Source organism: Salvelinus namaycush, chromosome 33, assembly GCF_016432855.1.
Source record: "Salvelinus namaycush isolate Seneca chromosome 33, SaNama_1.0, whole genome shotgun sequence".
NCBI lineage: Eukaryota > Metazoa > Chordata > Actinopteri > Salmoniformes > Salmonidae > Salvelinus > Salvelinus namaycush.
In genome coordinates this window covers 15,691,390-15,713,661 of record NC_052339.1, presented here as the reverse complement: position 1 = coordinate 15,713,661, position 22,272 = coordinate 15,691,390, and the positions used below count along the sequence as shown (strand labels likewise).

Genomic DNA, 22,272 nt, shown 5'->3' with positions numbered 1-22,272 from the left:
TCAGGGAAGTCAGGAACCAATATACTCAGTCAGTTAGGAAAGCTAAGGCTAGCTTTTTCAAATAGAAATTTGCATCCTGTAGCACTAATTCCAAAAAGTTTTGGGACACTAAAGTCCATGGAGAATAAGAGCACCTCCTCCCAGCTGCACTGAGGATATGAAACATTGTCACTACTGATAAATCTACGATAATTTCAATAAGCATTTTTCTACGGCTGGCTATGCTTTCCACCTGGCTACCCCTACCCATACCCGTGTAGGGTATGTAAATATTATATAAAGTGGCATTGTTTAAAGTGACTATTGAAACATTTATTATATTCAATTTTTATTATTAAAGTGGCTAGAGATTTGAGTCCGTATGTTGGCAGCAGCCACTCAATGTTAGTGATGGCTGTTTAACAGTCTGATGGCCTTGAGATAGAAGCTGTTTTTCAGTTTCTCGGTCCCAGCTTTGATGCACCTGTACTGACCTCACCATCTGAATGATAGCAGGGTTAACAAGCAGTGGCTCGGGTGGTTGTTGTCCTTGATGATCTTTTTGGCCTTCCTGTGACGTCGGGTGGTGTAGGTGTCCTGGAGGGCAGGTAGTTTGCCCCCGGTGATGCGTTCTGCAGACCTCACTACCCTCTGGAGAGCCTTACGGTTGTGGGCGGAGCAGTTGCCGTACCAGGCGGTGATACAGCCCGACAGGATGCTCTCGATTGTGCATCTGTAAAAGTTTGTGTTTTTGGTGACAAGCCAAATTTCTTCAGCCTCCTGAGGTTGAAGAGACGCTGTTACGCCTTCTTCACCAACGCTGTCTGTGTGGGTGCACCATTTCAGTTTGTCCGTGATGTGTACGCCGAGGAACTTAAAACTTTCCATCTTCTCCACTACTGTCCCGTCGATGTGGATAGGGTGGTGCTCCCTCTGCTGTTTCCTGAAGTCTACGATCATCTACTTTGTTTTGTTGACGGTGAGTGTGAGGTTATTTTCCTGACACCACACTCCAAGGGCCCTCACCTCCTCCCTGTAGGCCGTCTCGTCATTGTTGGTAATCAAGCCTACCACTGTAGTGTCGTCTGCAAACTCGATGATTGAGTTGGAGGCGTGCATGGCCACGCAGTCATGGGTGAACATCACATCTGCTAACCATGTGTATGTGACCAATAAAATTTGCTTTGATTATATATTTTTTTGATTCAACCTCTTTCGTATCGTCTGAGATCCCCAAAATTGGAAAGCTGCCGCGGTCATCCCCCTCTTCAAAGCGGGAGATACTCTAGATCCAAACTGTTATAGACCTATATCCATCCTGCCCTGCCTTTCTAAAATCTTCAAAAGCCAAGTTAACAAAACAGATCACCAACCATTTCGAATCCCACCGTACCTTCTCCACTAGGCAATCTGGTTTCCGAGCTGGTCATGGGTGCACCTCAGCCATGCTCAAGGTCCTAAACGATATCATAACCTCCATCGATAAAAGACAGTACTGTGCAGCAGTCTTCATCGACCTGGCCAAGGCTTTCGACTCTGTCAATCACTGCATTCTTATCGGCAGACTCAAAAGCCTTGGCTTCTCAAATGACTGCTTTGCTAACTACTTCTCAGCTAGAGTTTAGTGTGTCAAAACGGAGGGCCTGTTGTCCGGACCTCTGGCCGTCTCTATGAGGGTGCCACAGGGTTCAATTCTCGGGCCGACTCTTTTCTCTGTGTATATCAATGATGTCGCTCTTGCTGCTGGTGAGTCTCTGATCCACCTCTACGCAGACGACACCATTCTGTATACATCTGGCCCTTCTTTGGACACTGTGCTAACAAACCTCCAAACGAGCTTCAATGCCATATAACACTCTTTCCGAGGCCTCATACTGCTTTTAAATGCAAGTAAAACTAAATGCATGCTCTTCAACCGATTGCTGCCCGCACCCTCCCGCCCGACTAGCATCACTACTCTGGACGGTTCTGACTTAGAATATGTGGATAACTACAAATACCTAGGTGTCTGGTTAGACTGTAAACTCTCCTTCCAGACTCACATTAAACATCTCCAATACAAAATTAAATCTAGAATTGGCTTCCTATTCCGCAACAAAGCATCCTTCACTCATGCTGCCAAACATACCCTCGTAAAACTGACTATCCTACCGATCCTTGACTTCGGCGATGTCATTTACAAAATAGCCTCCAACACTCTACTCAGCAAATTGGATGTAGTCTATCACAGTGCCATCCGCTTTGTCACCAAAGCACCATATACTACGACCTGTATGCTCTCGATGGTTGGCCCTCACTACATATTCGTCGCCAAACCCACTGGCTCCAGGTCATCTATAAGTCTAGGCTAGGTAAAGCCCCGCCTTATCTCAGCTCACTGGTCGCCATAGCAACACCCACCCGTAGCATGCGCTCCAGCAGCTATATTTCACTGGTCATCCCCAAAGCCAACACTTCCTTGGGCCGCCTTTCCTTCCAGTTCTCTGCTGCCAATGACTGGAACGAATTGCAAAAATCACTGAAGCTGGAGTCTTGTATCTCCCTCTCTAACTTTAAGCATCAGCTGTCAGAGCAGCTTACAGATCACTGTACCTGTACACAGCCAATCTGTAAATAGCACACCCAACTACCTCATCCCCATATTGTTACTTACCCTCTTGCTCTTTTGCACCCCAGTATCTCTACTTGCACATCATCATCTGCACATCTACAACTCCAGTGTTAATGCTAAATTGTAATTATTTCACCTCCATGACCTTACCTCCCTACTCTTCTACATTTGCACACACTGTACATAGATTTTTATATTGTGTTATTGACTGTACATTTGTTTTTGTGTAACTCTGTGTTGTTGTTTTTGTCGCACTGCTTTGCTTAATCTTGGCCAGGTCGCAGTTGTAAATGAAAACTTGTTCTCAACTGGCCTACCTGGTTAAATAAAAGGTGAAATAATTTTTTTCAGATATTTTTTTAAAGCAGGGAGAGACAGAGAGAGAGTGGAAGCAAGCACAGAGAGAGAGAGAGAGAGAGAGGGGTTGGTACAGTGGTTCCCAAACTTGGGATCTGGGCCCCATTTGTGGTCCCCTGAGAAAATCTGCACTAATCTCATCAAACATGTTAGGAACATAAAAAAGATATGTTTCAGTATGAACATCTTCCCTATAGGACTACATTAAAATGCAAACAATAGAGTTCTAAAAATGTCATGTTTTTGTTTCGTCGTTGATGCTACGTGTCAGTGTGAATCATTTATCATATTTCCCCCCTTTCAAGGGTATAACATTACAATTGTATAGATAGGCTTTGTGGTTTTTTGTAAATCGACTGAAGTGAATGAACCTAGAGCAGCCAAGGTGATAATGGCTGGGGGGATTTTTTGTTATAGAAATGCAGTAAATTAACTTAAAACATATATATATATTTTTAAAGTTATTCCTTCCGGATCTCACTAAAACTCAAACCCTAGTTATGGCCCTCGCACCAAACCAGTGTCTACATATCTGAAAACAGAGCATTTCTATGAGAAGAAAGATCCTATAAAATGCTTCTCTGTCATCACGGGGTAGGATTAAAAGCAATAAGTGTTTTCAAAACCTGCAATGAGTTTCTAGCAAGAGGGTTCTGGCTTCGCATGATATAGAACTTTTTTTATTTTTACACAAAACATAGAAAATGTGCCGTTTTCAAATATGTAGACATTTGTTTTGTGATGGAGATAACCAATAAGGTTGAAAAGTGATGGAATTGACCTTTAAAAGGAAAAATCTACAAAATATTTAGATTTTGATATTTTTTTCATTAGTCTACTGTTGATACAGTCACAAAATGTTTTGCAATGCAGCAGTCAAGTTTTCAAGATATAGGACTTTCAAGAAGCAACGGGTAATTTACCTCATCAGCCTGTTACAGATAAAGAAAAACTGAGCTGGTTGTCACAGATAACAACAAGGAGTATTCTCATGACTTGCCCAAGAATGTTCTCTTGAGGAGCCTACTCTTACTCCTTAAGGTCCAATGACCTTATATGTTAGTTTCAGAGATAAACTGGCTCTGGCACCCAAAAACTCTTTCAAAACGTGAATTGATTCTCAATTGCAATATGGTTTTAGAAACATAAAGCCCTTTACTTTCATATCACATCAAAATAATTTCACAAATGCAAAATATACACTTACTGTACACTGTTCTAACCGGCTTTATCACAGTTGCAGCCGAGAGTACTTATCCATTTACAATATGCTTCTGGTGACCTTCTTCCATTACGGTGTGAATACCTTTAGAAAGTATTTACAAGCCCTTGACTTTTTCCACATTTTGTTGTGTTACAGCCTGAATTTAAAATGGATTAAATTGAGATTTTGTCATTGCTGACCTACACACAATACCCCATAATGTCAAAGTGGAACTATGTTTTTAGAAATGTGTATAAATTAACACAAAATGAAGTGCTGAAATGTCTTGAGTCAATAAATATTCAACCCCAAACATAAATAAGTTCAGGAGTAAAATGTCACATAATAAGTTGCATGGACTCACTCTGTGTGCAATAATAGTGCTTAACATGATGTTTGAATGACTACTCATCTCTGTACCCCACAAAGAAAAGCATAAATGGAATATCCCTTTGAGAATGTTGAAGTTATTATTTAGACTTTGGATGGTGTATCAATACACCTAGTCAAATAAAATAAAATGTTATTTGTCACATGTGCCGAATACATCAGGTGTAAACCTTACTGTGAAATGCTTAATTACAAACCCTTAACCAAAGATGCAGTTCAAAAAAGAGTTTAGAAAATATTTACTAAATAAACTAAAGTAAAAATGTTATTCAAAGTAACTCAACAAAATAACAATAACGAGGCTATATACAGGGGGTACCGGTACCGAGTCAATATGCGGTGGTACAGGTTAGTTGAGGTAATTTGTACATGTAGGTAGGGGTAAAGTGACTATGCATAGATAATAACAGCGAGTAGCAGCAGTGTAAAAACAAAGGGGGGGGGTAGAAGCTGATAAGGAGACTTGTGGACTTAGACATGGCGCTCCAGTACCGATTGCTGTGCGGTAGCAGAGAGAACAGTCTATGACTTGGGTGACTGGAGTCTGACAATTTTTTGGACCTTCCTCTGACACTGCCTAGTATATAGGTCCTGGATGGCAGGAACCTTGGCTCCAGTGAAGTACTGGGCCATACGCACTACCCTCTGTAGTGCCTTACGGATGGATGCCGAGCAGTTGCCATACCAGGCGGTGATGCAACCGGCCAGGATGCTCTCGATGGTGCAGCTGTAGAACTTTGAGGATCTGGGGACCCATGCCAAATATTTTCAGTCTCCTTAGGAGGAAAAGCTGTTGTCATGCCCTCTTCACGACTGTCTTGGTGTGTTTGGACCACAATAGTTTGTTGGTGATGTGGACACCAAGGAACTTAAATCTCTCGACCCGCTCCACTACAGCCCCGTCGATGTTAATGGGAGCCTTTTCCTGTATTCCACGATCAGCTCCTTTGTCTTGCTCACATTGAGGGAGAGGTTGTTGTCCTGGCAGTCTCTGACCTCCCTATAGGCTGTTGGAGTCGTACCTGGCCATGCAGTCGTCAGTGAACAGGGAGTACAGGAGGGGCCCCGTGTTGAGGATCAGCAGGGCAGATGTGTTGATGCCTACCCTTACCACCTGGGGGCAGTCTGTCAGGAGGTCCAGGATCCAGCTGCAGAGGGAGATATTTAGTCTCAGGGTCCTTAGTTTAGTGCTGAGCTTTGTGGGCACTATGGTGTTGAACGCTGAGCTGTAGTCAATGAACAGCATTCTCACATCGGTGTTCCTTTTGTCCAGGTGGGAAAGGGCAGTGTGGAGTACGATTGAGATTACGTCATCTGTGGATGAATTGGGGCGGTAAGCGAATTAGAGTGGGTCTACTATCACCACAAAGTGTATCACTACAGAGATACAGGCGTCCTTCCTAACTCAGTTGCCCGGGAGAAGATGGAAACCACTCAGGGATTTCACCATGAGGCCAATGGTGACTTTAAAACAGTTACAGAGTTTAATGGCTGTGGTAGGAGAAAATGGAGGATGGATCAATAACATTGTAGTTACTCCACAATACTAAACTAATAGACCGAGTGAAAAGAAGGAAGCCTGTGTAACGGATGTGAAATGGCTAGCTAGTTAGCGGGTACGCGCTACTAGCGTTTCAATCAGTTACGTCACTTGCTCTGAAACCTAGATGTAGTGTTGCCCCTTGCTCTGCAAGGGCCGTGGCCTTTGTGGAGCGATGGGTAACGATGCTTCGTGGGTGACTGTTGTTGATGTGTGCAGAGGGTCCCTGGTTCGCGCCCGTGTCGGGGCGAGGGGACGACGTAAAGTTATACTGTTACATTGATGCTGTTGACCCGGATCACTGGTTGCTGCGGGAAAGGAGGAGGTTGAAAGGGGGGTGAGTGTAACGGATGTGAAATGGCTAGCTAGTTAGCGGGTACGCGCTACTAGCGTTTCAATCAGTTACGTCACTTGCTCTGAAACCTAGATGTAGTGTTTCCCCTTGCTCTGCAAGGGCCGCGGCTTTTGTGGAGCGATGGGTAACGACGCTTCGTGGGTGTCAGTTGTTGATGTGTGCAGAGGGTCCCTGGTTCGCGCCCGTGTCGGGGCGAGGGTACGACGTAAAGTTATACTGTTACACCTGTACAGAATAAAAATATTCCAAAACAAGCATCCTGTTTGCAACAAGGCACTAAAGAAATACTGCAAAAAAATTGTGCAAGCAATTAACTTTTTGTCTTGAATACAAAGTGTTATGTTTGGGGCAAATCCAATACATTACTGAGAACCACTCTCCATATTATCAAGCATAGTTGTGGCTGCATCCTGTTATGGGTATGCTTGTAATCGTTAAGGACTGCAGAGGCAAAATCACAAAGAAAAAGCTGGTTCAGTATGCTTTCCACGAGACACTGGGAGATTAATTCACCTTTCAGCAGGACAATAACCTAAAAACACAAGGCCAAATCTGAACTGGAGTTTCTTACCAAGAAGACAGTGAATGTGGCCGAGTTATAGTTTTGAAATAAATCTGAGTGAAAATCTATGGCAAGACCTGAAAATGGTTGTCTAGCAATGATCAACAACCAATTTGACAGAGCTTGAAGAATTGTTTAAAAGAATGATGGGCAAATGGTGCACAAGCCAGGTGTGGAAAGCTCTTATTAAGATACTTACTCTGAAAAACACAGCTGTAATCGCTGCCAAAGGTGATTCTGACATGAATTGATTCCCCTTACTACTTATGTAATCAAGATAAATAAAACACTAATCTTTCATATATATATTTTTTTACAAATGTTGCAATTTTATTCCACTTTGACATGAGTATTTTGTGTAGATCATTGACAAAAAATGACAATTAAATCAATATTAAAACCACTTTGTAAAACAACAAAATGTGGAAAAGTAATGGGGTGTGAATAACGTAAACCCACAGCATTCCGTACAAATGTGCTCAACCACAACATTCAAACGAGGCTACAAAGAAAACTAATGGGACTGTAGCGACTGTGTTGACTTCAAAATCGGGGGTGTGAACTAGGTTTCTATTCAAGCGTTGATCGACATGGTAATGGCTCTATAGTATTGGAGAAAAGTTGAAAAAAACGGATCCTCCGTTATATCGTGGCGTGTCATGTCGTAACGTACAGCACGCATAAAGCAACTATTTCTGTGTTACAATCTCTCTCCACCAGGTGTAGCACTTCTCTCATCGTTTAAAAACAATAAATGTACAGTGACTGGGGTAAGGGGGGGATAACTAGTCATTTGTTGCGTCATCATTGCATGCGATCATCATTCTCAAAGCCGGCCGTTTACTTCTAATATCACTTTAGCACCGCCCTAAAAACCCGATTCATATTCGACACAAACCTTCAAATAGGTATGTAATGACACATTATATAAACTCTTTATAGTGTTTTATTTACATTTTAGAGGCGATAAGGTGATAAGTTGGACAGATCGAGTGAAAAAAAGCAAACTTCCCACACAACATCTCTCCTTCTTACTATCACGCATTAGTTTCGCTTCCCCACCCATTTTTAAAAAGACCCGACGGGGCATATTGCCTGCTTGAATTATGCAGAAACGGGCAGCGTTTAGGTCATGTAAATGATTCTGTTAGAAAGGGGAGAAATTGTGCTTTACAATGGTATTGACAGTACAGTTGATCTGGAAGTATTGCGTTTTTGGGGCGCTAAAATAAGGGCAATTGTACGGACCAAGGCGATGTACGATTTCACGTTACTTTCTGAAGGCACTGTAGCTAATTGGCACTGGTGGTCGCCTGTCTTCCGGTTGTTTGTCTTTCGTAAACGCGCGCTGTAACGTGGAGATATGGTAATGTGGGAACACTAACCCTAAATAAGGTGTGTAGTAATTTAACCTTTTTTTTAATGTATTATTATTTTTCGATGATATGAAAGATACGTTCCCAAAACTGGAACGCAAGCGACCCGTTTTTATTGTTCAGAACAAGCATCGGAGCTCTTAACAACACTTCCCGCGCCAGAAGATACTATCAACAATATGCGCTAAAGGTAGTTAGCGTCTATGAATGGGTTAGCTTACCATTTCACTTTTTATTATTATTTTAAGACAAAAACTAAAAAAATACTGCTCACACTCACAACAGTAATAGCTTATGGTGTTTTCTTAAGACGGTGTGAAGATAAATGTTAATCGACTTCCCATTTACAGTTAGTTGGTTCTATCAGTCTGCTGTAGATAAAGAATAACTGAACTATTGTTGTTACAAAAACGAGTATTCTCATGACCAACTGTAGTGGCTGTTTGAAACACGAGTTTACTGTTTTTCTAGTTATAGCCTACAGGTCCCAGTAGGGAACATGTAACAATGTATTCCAACATATAAATATAAATTGTTAGACAAATACATAATGCGTAGAGCAGTAGCCTACAATATGTAGGAAGGGGACCAATTTTGCCTTGGTTATTGAACCTTCTTTTTACATCTATGCATTGAACTCACTGTCAATAATAGGCCTAATTCTAACAAAGCTACATTTGGCATTGAATATTTCTTCAGAGAATCTCATTCTATAACATAATTCTTGATCAGTGAATCCATTGTATTCTAAATGTGCTTGTCATTGACAGCCCAAACAATATTGGCAAATAAGACCAAAGCAATGATTCCTTTGGGTAAAATCTGAATGTGGAGGATGGGTCATACTAACCTACTGTGCTTACCTGCACACACACCACTGTCAAAATAAATATTTTCTTCTTGAGTGTGTTCTCCAAAACTAAAGAAACCAAAACATTTCGCAATGCGCTCTTATATACGATTTAGTGTGAAGAACAGTACCCCTATTACCTATTGCAGGACAGTAAGAATGTTTATCTATTTCACTCTTTAAAATCTTTAAAAATGTAATTGAGCTTACCTTGTCTCACTCAACTCTTGAAACCAAATTCAAGTCCGTCGGCAAATAGCCAGCGAAAAAGGGGGCTGTCCTTACTCAAAGTGAGTGTTGATTGGTTGAGGATATGTAAAGGCCAAGAGTATCTATTATATTGACAAGAGAGCCGAGTGGCCGCTTGTGATCAATGAATGACGGCAGGCGAGATCAGGTAGGACCATTCAAGCCAATGAGAGGGCAGATGAACAACAGGCACAACCTAAGTAAGACCGTGTCTCCTAGCAGTTCATTCTTGTTCTGTATTCTGATCATGAAGTATTGTAGTCTGCCTGGCTAACTCGTGCTCGCACGTCAGCTTCGCTGAGCAGTGCAGAGCTGTTGGGAAGGAAATTGTCAAGGAAGTGAGTTTGTGTTTATAAAGGACCCCCCGCCCTCACCTACCGTCAACCAATCATGTCAATATGGCGCCCTGCGCATTGTTACAACATTTGAGAACGCATAGCGATGCAGTAAAGAGCTAAATTTGGCCTGGCGTGCCTCTGGATGCTCCGCGATTGCGTCACACCATCCATACGGTGTATCCGACCACATTTCATATGAAGTTTTTTAATTTAAATATAAAAAAATAAAAGTATTATTTATTTATTCTTATTTTTATATTACCAATGTAGAAAAATCTGGATACATACAATAAGTACATAAATAGACAATGATAACATATGCTAGAGTGTACAACAAATTACAGATTATACAAAGACCTTAAAAGAAACACACATATTCATTGTTTTACAGCTTTCTTATTAGATGAATGTAGAATGATCTTAATGTACTGCTCGAATTCCTTATAGAAACCTCGGAAGAGTGTTTTTTTATTAGTGAATTTACATTTATGAATATGACATTTTGCCATTAGCACAATTAGATTTATGAGGTAAAATTGTTTTTCTTTATCTTTATTATGGTTAAGGAAACCGAGCAGCACATTCTCCCATAACAAACAAAAGTCATCAAGAATATTAACAATTTTAAAACTGTGAATATCTTAATTGTTTTACATGTAGACAATGCCAAAATAAATGCGAAACCGTTTCTGGATGATCAACACAAAAAGTACAATCAATGTTAATGTCTTTTTTGAGTTTCTTCAGGTAATGATTCGCAGGGTAATACTTATGGATCATTCTGAAAGAGACCTCTTTGACCTGGTTAACAAGCAAGTATTTGTGTCTTAATAACCAGACTTTTTTCCAACAGATATTAGTGAACAATGTATTCCAGTAACTTGTGACATAAGGAATGGATACAATATCCCTTTGAAATAAAGCACGTATAGATCTGTTGTTCTGAGGGAGCAAGGAGAAACATATTTTCCCTATTGGAGAGTCAACTGGATTAAGCGAGGGTAGGTCAAGAAGGTGAGATCTGGCTACACCTCTAAATAACATGAGAGTTTCAGATGGAATAGCATCAAAGACTATGGCGAACTCTCTAGGTTTTACAGGGATATTGTAATGAGATAAGAATTCCTCATAATTGAGTAACAATCCTTCTCCGTTAAAAAGTTGACTCACCAGCAGGATATGATTATTGAACCAGTTCTTAAAAAATAAAGACTTGTTTCTATACAAAATGTCCTTATTGTTCCAAATGAAATACCTATGCGGGGGGAAATTATGTTTATATATTAACGACCACGCTGAGGATACTTGTCTATGAAAAGCAGATAATTTTGCAGGAATCTTATCAATGTTATAGCTACAAAGGAACATAAATTTGAGGCCACCAAAACGGGAGACGATAAAATTAATTGAAGTTGGATTCTTTAAAAAATGTTTAGCCCAATTTATCTTAAAAGTATTATTCAAAGTAGCAAAATCTAAAATCTCAACTATACTGAGAGATAAAAAATACTTGAGTCAGTTATAGAACCCATTGCCCTTTATGGTTGTGAGGTATGGGGTCTGCTCACCAACCAAGAATTCACAAAATGGGACAAACACCAAATTGAGACTCTGCATGCAGAATTCTGCAAAAATATCCTCCGTGTACAACGTAAAACACCAAATAATGCATGCAAAGCAGAATTAGGCCGATACCCGCTAATTATCAAAATCCAGAAAAGAACCGTTAAATTCTACAACGACCTAAAAGGATGCAATTCCCAAACCTTCCATAACAAAGCCATCACCTACAGAGAAATAAACCTGGAGAAGAGCCCCGTAAGCAAGCTGGTCCTGGGGCTCTGTTCACAAACACAAACAGACCCCACAGAGCCCCAGGAAAGCAACACACTTAGACCCAACCAAATCATGGGAAAACAAAAAGATAATTACTTGACACATTGTAAAGAATTTACCAAAAAACTGTGCAAAATAGAATGCTATTTGGCCCTAAACAGAGAGTACACTGCGGCAGAATACCTGACCACTGTGACTGACCCAAAATGAAGGAAATCTTTACTATGTACATGTAGCAGTGTGATGTTGTTCCCCTAGATTACGCACCAAATTGCACACAAGGACCAATTCAAATAGGCCAGGTCAAGAGGGGATGTTAATAATTTGATAATAATAATAATAATTCAGTGTAATTTTTTATTTAATTACAGCTGCATAGCTAATGTTTTTATTTGGTGTACAAACACTTTTTCATACCAATATTGTACATACATGTGATTGTAAAAGTTTTGTATATTTTGGTTTGGCCCATCGCGGGTTATCTGTATTTCCATACCCCTTTATCGTTCTCTTTTGCTTGACCTTCGGCTAGCAAGGTATGTTGTCCTTGGCTCTGAAACTGTTTAATATACAACCGTCAGAAGGTTATACAATGTACTGTTTTGCAACCATAAGTTTGTTATAGTGTGGACAGTGTAGGAATTTATGTTAACAAGTTTCACAGAGTTCACTGACTGAGGTATCTGTTGTAACTTGTGAGTACTTGTGACAGTGGTTGAGTGAGTGTCCATGTGCTCGCGCAGGTGCCCGAGAGCTGTGACTGCGCCAAGGGTAACATGTGTGTTGTCTCTTCGTGTGCAGGTATGTCTTTTATTTTGTCAGAATTATGTTCTGTATAGTTTTACTTGTATGGTGTGCTGTTGTGCAGCGAGTGTGTGCACGCAGCGCCTGTTAATTCCTTTATTGTGCTCTTTTGCTTGACCTTCGGCTAGCAAGGTGCCCGAGAGCTGTGACTGCGCCAAGGGTAACATGTGTGTTGTCTCTTTGTGTGCAGGGCAAATAAAAAGATTTCAACGAGCAGACCGTCAGTTGTGGCAGCGTCCTAATTAAAATTACACAACGCAGAACGAAGCACGCTACAAACTGGTGCCGCGACCTGCCGACTGGTTAGCTCAAGCTGACCACCGGAGCTGTGCATGTGGAGGAGATGCGCGACCCGCGCATGCGCATTTGTTGATGGTTTGCTATAAGTGAATGTATACTGTAAATAGTGAAGGTGAATGTAGCATATTCACTAGATAATTGTATTGGTGTTTATTTGCATGTTTTGAGGGAATTTGTTTATTGCATTTTTTTTTGTATTTGTATGCAGTAAATTACATTGTAGTTTAGTTCTCTATTGAGCCATGGAAGACTCTCAAGTCCATAAGATGAGTTATGCTGGGGATTTTGGTGTGGTTAGTGTGGGTAGAGGGAGGGGTGTCCATGCATTTACACCATTGGTACAGTCAGCTCCTGGGAGTAGAGTGGCTGCTAGTCCTGAGTTTACAAGCACTGGGAGGGGTAGGCTGTTTACTCCACCTGACCAGGGTATCCCACCTCTGTCGCTTGATGTACCATTGTCCCCAGTCCTCAGTAATAATGGGACACCGAGTCAGCTTAGTGACCTTATTAAGCAGATTGGTTCAGAGATAGGAGAATCTATCAGAGCGAGTTTACTGCAGCCTGGGGCTTCAAGTCTTTCTCCTGCCCATTCCCCTGACCAATCCCAGCAGTTTCCCCTGCCTGAACAATGTGGGTCAACTTTTAGTGATGCGTCCAAGCTGAATCTGGTTGTGAAGTCAGAGGTTAGTGCTCCACCTTTCTTCAGGGGTGATGGCTCAGATAAGTACTCTGTCCTGGAGTGGGAGGAGCTAATGGGAGTCTACCTAGAGAAGAGGGGTTACACTGGGTCTGAGACTGTTGGGGAGGTGATGTCTAGGCTCATGGGGAGGGCACGGGATGTGACCAAAGTCTGGATGCGTAACAACCCTGTTGTCACAGATGTTAAGGCAGTGTTCAGTGTTCTCAAGCAACACTTTGGGGATACTGTCTACTCAGGTATGCCATTAGCTGATTTCTATTCAATGAGACCATATGCTAATGAGGGTTCACTAGATTTCTGGATTAGGCTTAACTAAGCTGCAGAGGCAGCTGAACAGTACCTTGTAAGTAAGGGTAGAACCTTGCCCAATCAGTGCTCAGAGTTGGCAGTCATGTTTGTACGCAACTGTCCTGATAAAGAGTTGGCCCAAGTGTTCAAATGCAAACCCCTTCGTGACTGGACAGCCAGTGAGGTACAGGATCGTTTGGATGAACTGTTAAGGGAGCGTAAAGCATGTAGAACACAACTTTCACAGCAGGTGGCTGCTGTCTTCGACTCCCCCCAGGAGGAAGTGGATCCTGAGAGCAGACCTAATGTGTCATCCTTTTCTCGATGTGGCCGTGAACCAGAACAGGCCCAATCTGTATCTGAGGGTGGGACATTAGAGAAAGTTTTGAGTATGCTAGAGAAGGCTCTTGTCAGCAATACTCAGTCTGTGAACAGAGGACCCCGTAAACAGTTCCCCAAACGTGAGCGTGAGTGCGCTGTCTGTGGAAGCACTAATCACTGGACCAAAGCTCACTGTCAGATGCACCAGCTGTGTTTCAAGTGCTTCTCTCCTGGCCACATGAGCTTTGACTGTAGTGAGACTGGGAAGCGAAAGAGCCCTGGATGTGGACAGACTGGCAGGTCTGGAAAACTAGAAAGCCTCCATTCTGAGGAGGGCAATGTGGGGCAGTCTAATTTTTCCTCCACTGATGATGATATCCAATCTGTTTATTCTTATTTTTGTGAGTCAGTACCCAAGAACAACACAGTAATTTTTCAGAACACAATGAGAATTTCTCAGAATGACAGTTTGTTTTACACCACCGTGCTAGTACAGGATAAAGTTGAGCTGAAGGGGATGTTAGATAGTGGGTCCATGGCTACTACTCTGCGCGCAGATATTGTACCTCGGTTGAGGGAGGCAGGAGTGGTAGAGGGGAACTTTCTAGCTCCTTCAGACATCATACTGGTGGGTTGTGGTGGGACGCAAACTAGCCCAGTGGGCATGTGTGACTTGAAACTACAGCTTTATGGCTTCAGTTATGTAGTCCCAGTGCTTATTGTAGATGGGCAGGTTGATGAACTCATTGTTGGCACTAATGTGTTGAAGTCTCTGATTAGACAGTTCAAATCAAATGACAGCTACTGGGGGGTGGTGGGTACGCCAGGTCCCTCTGGCCAGTGTGAGGACAGCCAGTTCCTGCGTCTCCTATCAAATCTGGAGAGATGGAGAGGAGACTCCATCCCAGATAAAGTGGGCACCATTAAGTTGAAGAGGGCAGTAACGCTCCAACCCATGAGTGAGCATCTGGTGTGGGGCCGCTTACCCCCAAAGACAAAACTCTCTGTGGGCAGTACTGTTGTTGTCGAGCCCAGCACGTCTCGTTGTGTGAATCGACACATACTAGTAGGGAGAGTAGTTACGCCTCTGTGGGGGGATGGATGGCTCCCTGTGAAGATTGTGAATCCAACAACTTCGCCAGTTACCCTGAGACGAAATGCTAAAGTGGCAGATGTGTACCCTTGTATTGCATTGGAGGATTTTGATGATGTCAAGCAGCAAGCTGCTTACCAGAACGTGGCAAAAGTACAATGTGACAGCTCACATGGCAGTCTTACAGCCAAGAGTTCAGTTGGTGGCAGTGTAGTTAATGGCAACAGTACACTGAGCAATCTTGGACTTCAAGGCCTGTCTGTTGAGGAGTGTCCAGTCTCACAGTTCTGGAAAGACAAACTTGTCGGTTTAATTGAGAAGTATGACACGGTGTTCTCTAGACATAGCCTGGATTGTGGAGAGGCAAAAGAGTTCTGCCATCGCATACGGCTGACTGATGACCGCCCATTTCGATTACCTTATCGTAGGCTTTCTCCAGCTGATTACCAAAAACTCAGGGAAACACTGGATGATATGGAGGAAAAGGAAATCGTCAGAAAATCCAGCAGCGAGTATGCCTCACCATTGGTGCTGGTATGGAAAAAGAATGGGGACTTGCGTCTATGTACTGACTTTAGGTGGTTAAACGCCCGCACAGTGAAGGATGCTCATCCCCTGCCTCATCAGGCTGATGTACTGGCGGCGCTGGGAGGTAATGCCTTCTTCAGCACAATGGACTTGACATCTGGGTACTACAATGTGCCACTGCATGAAGAGGATAAGAAATACACTGCCTTTTCCTCTCCTTTAGGTCTGCACGAGTACAATCGTTTGCCTCAGGGCCTTTGCAACAGCCCAGCTACTTTTATGAGAATGATGCTGACCATCTTTGGGGACCAAAACTTTCTAAGTCTCCTTTGCTATTTGGATGATCTGATGGTTTTTGCTAAGACGGAGGAAGAGAGTCTGCAGAGACTCGAGATGGTTTTCCAGCGGTTGCAGGAGCACAATCTTAAACTGTCTCCGTCTAAGTGCAAGTTTTTGAGGAGGCCTGTTAAGTTTTTGGGCCACATCATTTCTCAGGAGGGCGTAGCCACTGATCCTGCTAAGGTTCAAACCATTTTGAATGTGACTGAGAGTGAGATGATGGAAGCTGATGGTGTCACTCCGTCTCCTAGCAAAATCCGTTCTTTCCTTGGTATGGTAGTATACTATCAACACTACATTGAGAATTGTTCCATGGTTGCTAGGCCATTGTTTCAGCTGACTACAGGTCAGAAGAAGCCTAGGAGAGGCAAGGGCAGAAAGAGGCCTGGTCCCTCTCGCAGGCTCACTGCTGCAGACTGGACTGCCGAGTGTCAACTCGCTTTTGAAGCTTTGAAAGCAGCACTAGTTGACCAGGCACTGCTGGCTCATCCAGATTTTTCTCAGCCATTTTTGCTTTCTGTTGATGCATCTACTAGTGGTTTGGGAGCCGTACTATCCCAAGTGCAAGATGGGAAGGCCATAGCCAGGCCAATAGCTTTTGCTAGTAAATCTCTTAATCATGCACAATCCAAGTATCCTGCTCACCGGCTGGAATTTCTAGCCATGAAATGGGCCATTCATGATAAGTTCAGCCATTGGCTGCGAGGGCATAAGTTTACGGTGTGGACCGACAACAATCCACTCAAATATATTCTTACAAAGCCGAGACTTGATGCATGTGAGCAGAGATGGGTTGCAAAGCTGGCACCTTTTGATTTTGATATCCAGTACATACCAGGGCCCAAGAATGTCGTTGCTGATGCTTTGAGCAGAGAGCCATTTGTCCGCTCCAAAGTTCTGCACCGACTGACAAGAATTCCATATGATGTCCTGCTGGAGGAAGCCAGAGGTCTTCGACTGGATGATGTACAAGACATGTTCCGTCTCTCCTGTGAGCAGCCCGAGGCTGGCTGTGGAACGTCTATGGCTCCTGGGAGTGAGTTGAGTAGAGCTGGAGACGATGTCAGTGGGTTGGTTTCCTGTGAAGAGGTGTCTGCTGTCCTCCATGCCCATCGCCGATGGGATGATGGTGCCACAGTGAGGGCCGTTTCACATGTGCAGCACCTTGAGAAGTTGATGTCCATGGGTCAGAGCCCTTTACCTGTCCTTACACACAAGGAGCTGTATGATAACCAGTCACTGGATCCTATCATCAGCAGAGTCATGTTCTTTGTAGATAGAGGCCGGCGCCCATCTAGGAGAGAGCGAGTCTTTGAAGCTAAAGAAACAGTTTATACTCTAAGACAGTGGGGGAAACTCACCACGCGGTTAGGGATTCTGTATCGTGTCTCAAAACACCCAGTGAGTAAGAAGAAAATATTCCAGTATGTCGTACCTGTGTCTTTGAGAGGCCTTGTGTTGAAGGGAGTTCATGATGATGCTGGTCATCAGGGTCAGCAGCGCACATTGTGGCTCACGAGACAGCGGTTTTACTGGGAATCTATGGAGAAGGATGTCAAGGAGTACGTGGCCCACTGTAAAAGATGTGTGTTGAGTAAAGCACCTGAGCCTGAAGCAAGAGCTCCACTTGTCTCCATTGTGACAACGGCACCTTTAGAACTTGTGTGTATTGATTTCTGGACTGCAGAAGATTCAAACAACAAGTCTATTGATGTGTTAGTAGTGACTGATCACTTTACTAAGCTGGCCTGTGCGTATCCATGTCCAAACCAGTCTGCTAAGACTGTTGCTCGTGTTCTCTGGAATAATTTCTTCTGCATTTATGGGTTCGCTGATTGCATCCATTCTGACAGGGGTGCTAACTTTGAGAGTTTACTTATTGCAGAATTACTTCAGTTATCTGGTGTTGAGAAGTCCCACACCACACCTTATCATCCCATGGGTAACGGTCAAGCAGAACGCCTGAATCGCACACTGGGTGGGATGATTAGAGCTCTGCCAGCTAGGTCTAAGGCTAAATGGCCTCAGATGTTGAACACATTGACATTCTCCTATAACTGCACTGTTCATGAGACTACTGGGTTTCCACCCTTCTTCTTGATGTTCGGACGCACCCCTAGGTTGCCGGTAGATGTTATGTTTGAAAGTGTGCTGTTGGATGGGGACACAGTAGATGTGGATAAATATGTCCAGTCTCTGGGTGAGGATCTGAGAGAGGCCATGACATTGGCCCAGCAGCATGCCAGTAAGCAACAAAAGAGACAAGCCGAGGTCTACAACAGACGGTCTAAGGGTCACTCGGTGCATAAGGGAGATAGAGTTCTACTTGCTAACAAGGGGGAGAGGGGCAAGAAGAAACTGGCTGATCGCTGGGAGAGTGTGGTGTACATAGTGGTTGCAAAGAACAGCTCACTGAACACATATCGGATCCAACACCCTACCACTGGACGCATCAAAACTGTGCATAGGAACCTGATTATGCCAGTCAACTTTCTGCCTTTACCTTCGTGGGAGGAACCTGAGGGTCACGGATCTCTATCGAGTGGTGACGTGATCTCTGAGATGTCTGCAAAGTCCAGCCAAATGGATGGGAGTGACGCCAGGACTGTCCACTGGGTAGCAGGCCTTCCTGAGTCTTCTGGGAGGATACTCCAAGAGGAGGGTGAAGTTCCAGCGAATGGAAGTGAGGTGGAACAACCGTATGAAGTCCCCTTAAGTGAGGTGTGCTCAGCAGAAGTGGACCAGAGAGATATCCCCGAAGCCTACAAGAGTTCTGATTGCGAAACTCCATTCAGTGTAGATGATGTTACCTTGGTTGAAGATGCTTCGTCAGTGTGGTCTGTGACAATCTACCAGGATTCTGATCAGTCGTCTGACACTACTAGTGTTGAGTCGGTAACTGAAAGTGTGCTGGCTCCGGAGATGCGGATCTGTAGTACTCCCCATCCTGAGGTTAGACCTCTGAGCAGGGTTAGTGCTATCTGTGACATTCCTGCTAGGTTTGTGGGTGAGGGTGTTCGGACTAGACTAGGTAGACTTATTAAGCCAGTGGATAGGCTAATCCAAACTATGTCTACACAGGAAATGAAACAGTTCTTGGTTTCTCAGTGACGGTAGGATATTGCCTACCTTTTCTTTTTTTATGTATATATATATATATATATATATATATATGTAGGAATCTAAGCATGTCTTAGAATGATTTGTGGGTTTGTCTAATATATTTGACAATTCATGTAACTTTGTGTGTAGTCCATCGGCATAAATTGTATATGGCATTTTTCGTATACGGTTGAATAAGGGATTAGCTACCCCTTATTTTTCCTAATCCTTCGCGGGATAGCTTTTCAGCTGATCGACCATTTGTGGGTCTAGAATTAAGGGACTACACTGGGTTACTCTGTCGCCCTGTGGGTGTGAATTTTTTTTCTTTCTTTGCTTTGTTACCTTCGAGGTAATGTGTTTTTGTTTTGTGCCTATAATCTAGTGTAAAACAGTGGGGGTGAATGTAGCAGTGTGATGTTGTTCCCCTAGATTACGCACCAAATTGCACACAAGGACCAATTCAAATAGGCCAGGTCAAGAGGGGATGTTAATAATTTGATAATAATAATAATAATTCAGTGTAATTTTTTATTTAATTACAGCTGCATAGCTAATGTTTTTATTTGGTGTACAAACACTTTTTCATACCAATATTGTACATACATGTGATTGTAAAAGTTTTGTATATTTTGGTTTGGCCCATCGCGGGTTATCTGTATTTCCATACCCCTTTATCGTTCTCTTTTGCTTGACCTTCGGCTAGCAAGGTATGTTGTCCTTGGCTCTGAAACTGTTTAATATACAACCGTCAGAAGGTTATACAATGTACTGTTTTGCAACCATAAGTTTGTTATAGTGTGGACAGTGTAGGAATTTATGTTAACAAGTTTCACAGAGTTCACTGACTGAGGTATCTGTTGTAACTTGTGAGTACTTGTGACAGTGGTTGAGTGAGTGTCCATGTGCTCGCGCAGGTGCCCGAGAGCTGTGACTGCGCCAAGGGTAACATGTGTGTTGTCTCTTTGTGTGCAGGTATGTCTTTTATTTTGTCAGAATTATGTTCTGTATAGTTTTACTTGTATGGTGTGCTGTTGTGCAGCGAGTGTGTGCACGCAGCGCCTGTTAATTCCTTTATTGTGCTCTTTTGCTTGACCTTCGGCTAGCAAGGTGCCCGAGAGCTGTGACTGCGCCAAGGGTAACATGTGTGTTGTCTCTTTGTGTGCAGGGCAAATAAAAAGATTTCAACGAGCAGACCGTCAGTTGTGGCAGCGTCCTAATTAAAATTACACAACGCAGAACGAACCACGCTACATACAGACTCAGTGAGCATAGCCTTGCAATTGAGAAAGGCCGCCAAAGGCAGACCTGGCTCTCAAGAGAAGACAGACCATGTGCACACTGCCCACTAAATGAGGTGGAAACTGAGCTGCACTTCCTAACCTCCTGCCAAATGTATGACCATATTAGAGACACATATTTCCCTCAGATTACACAGACCTACAAAAAATGTGAAAACAAATCCAATTTTGATAAACTCCCATATCTATTGGGTGAAATACCACAGTGTGCAATCACAGCAGCAAGATTTGTGACCTGTTGCCACAAGAAAAGGGCAACCAGTGAAGAACAAACACCATTGTAAATACAACCTATATTTATTTTTTTCCCCTTTTGTACTTTAACTATTTGCACGTCATTACGACACTGTATATATACATAATATGACATTTGAAATGTTTTTATTATTTTTTAAGTGTAATGTTTACTGTTCATTTTTATTGTTTATTTCACTTTTGTTTATTATCTATTTCACTTGCTTTTGCAATGTAAAATTGTTTCCCATGCCAATAAAGCCCTTAAATTGAATTGATATCTCAAGATAGCTATGCATATTCATGTCATGAGGCTAGTAGCATAGCATCTCTCTATTGAATACAGGTGGTTGATGTCAACAATCCTCATCGATTATTTAAAAAATTATTACAATAATGATATGTTTCCACCAATCCAAAGAAAGGATGAGCGAGAGCTACAGCCCGCCGCCACTTTGTGGACAACGACTCACATTTTTAGGGCGGAGAGATATGTATCTTGTCAGTATATCCACAATATTTGCTATGGTCTACGCTTGATGTGCATTCCCGGTAATACACTCGTATCCCTCATGGACCTGCTTGTACATAAAGCATTCTGCATTCAGGCCGCAAAGGCATACTTTAAATCCTTAACTAGCTTTAATGGTGAGAAGGCGGAAAAAACTGGAAAAACATGCGTGGGGTGAATTCGGAAAGAGTGGGACTTCATATAAACTGGGACAGCTTAATCCTGACGTGTTATTTTTCTTGGTCTGAGGAGAAAAATCTAAACTATTGTTGCTAAGAAACCAGAGAAACCACATTATTGCAGAGAAACCACATTACCAAAATCACATCACTTCATTGGTTTGACATCCTAGAGCGGGGCGGAGCAAGCTTCAAACAGGAAGCTCACTCCACAAAGCACACAGTATGATCAGTGACAGTTTTTTTTCTTTTCTGTTAGATGTTTAAGTTATAAAAGGTCATAAATAAGCTACTGTGCAAAATTGTGATGTAAATGTGCATACTATGTACTGGTGCATCAAAATACAAAAAAAGTTGCCAATATTATGTTTACATTTTATAATTCAGTCTTTTTTTTGTGTTGCCCCCTATGCAAACCATAAAGTAGGACAACATGGAGTAGCTAAAGTGGGACAGTCTTCTAGGCTTTTCCAATAGAGCAAGGAGATCCAGTTTACATTAGGGTTAGGCAAGGCTCATGTTCTTGTACTATATTCTGTTAATTTTCTTGTAGTACTGTTATTTGAGTGAATTGTATTCTCATTGGGGTACAATTAGGATTATAATAATGATGTCCCAGTATATCAAATGCCAACTGAAAATATGTTTTTGACTCAGTGTACACAATTGGGTGTGTCATGCCTCCTGTGAATATGATGTCAAAAACATGTTTGTGTGTGTGATTAGGTAACATCTTGAATATTCCAGAAATTGATCATGTGTTGGGCTAATGTGTTGGATAGATGTCGAACGAGGTTACAGAAGACAGAAATGCAAAACGTGTCCCACTTATTTTCCAAATTCACCCTACTTTCTTTATTAAGCACCATTTTCCACCACCATTTTCTGACCATTTAGAATATTGCACACTGTCTTCATCCAAGGG

At 42.5% G+C, this 22,272-nt stretch overlaps 1 protein-coding gene across 2 annotated transcripts in view; it reads right to left on the bottom strand.

The window, feature by feature from the left end:
* The window catches only part of frrs1b (ferric-chelate reductase 1b), a 35,574-nt gene that overhangs the window by 11,831 nt on the left and 1,471 nt on the right, over positions 1-22,272 (bottom strand). Inside the window, exon 1 of one of the 2 annotated variants that reach the window (XM_038973305.1) lies at positions 9,435-9,748. The exons of the other annotated variant lie outside the window; for it this stretch is intronic. The gene's annotated coding sequence lies outside the window, so the exon portion shown is untranslated. Of the gene's footprint in view, positions 1-9,434; positions 9,749-22,272 lie in introns of those variants that run through there. 2 annotated transcript variants of the gene reach the window in all.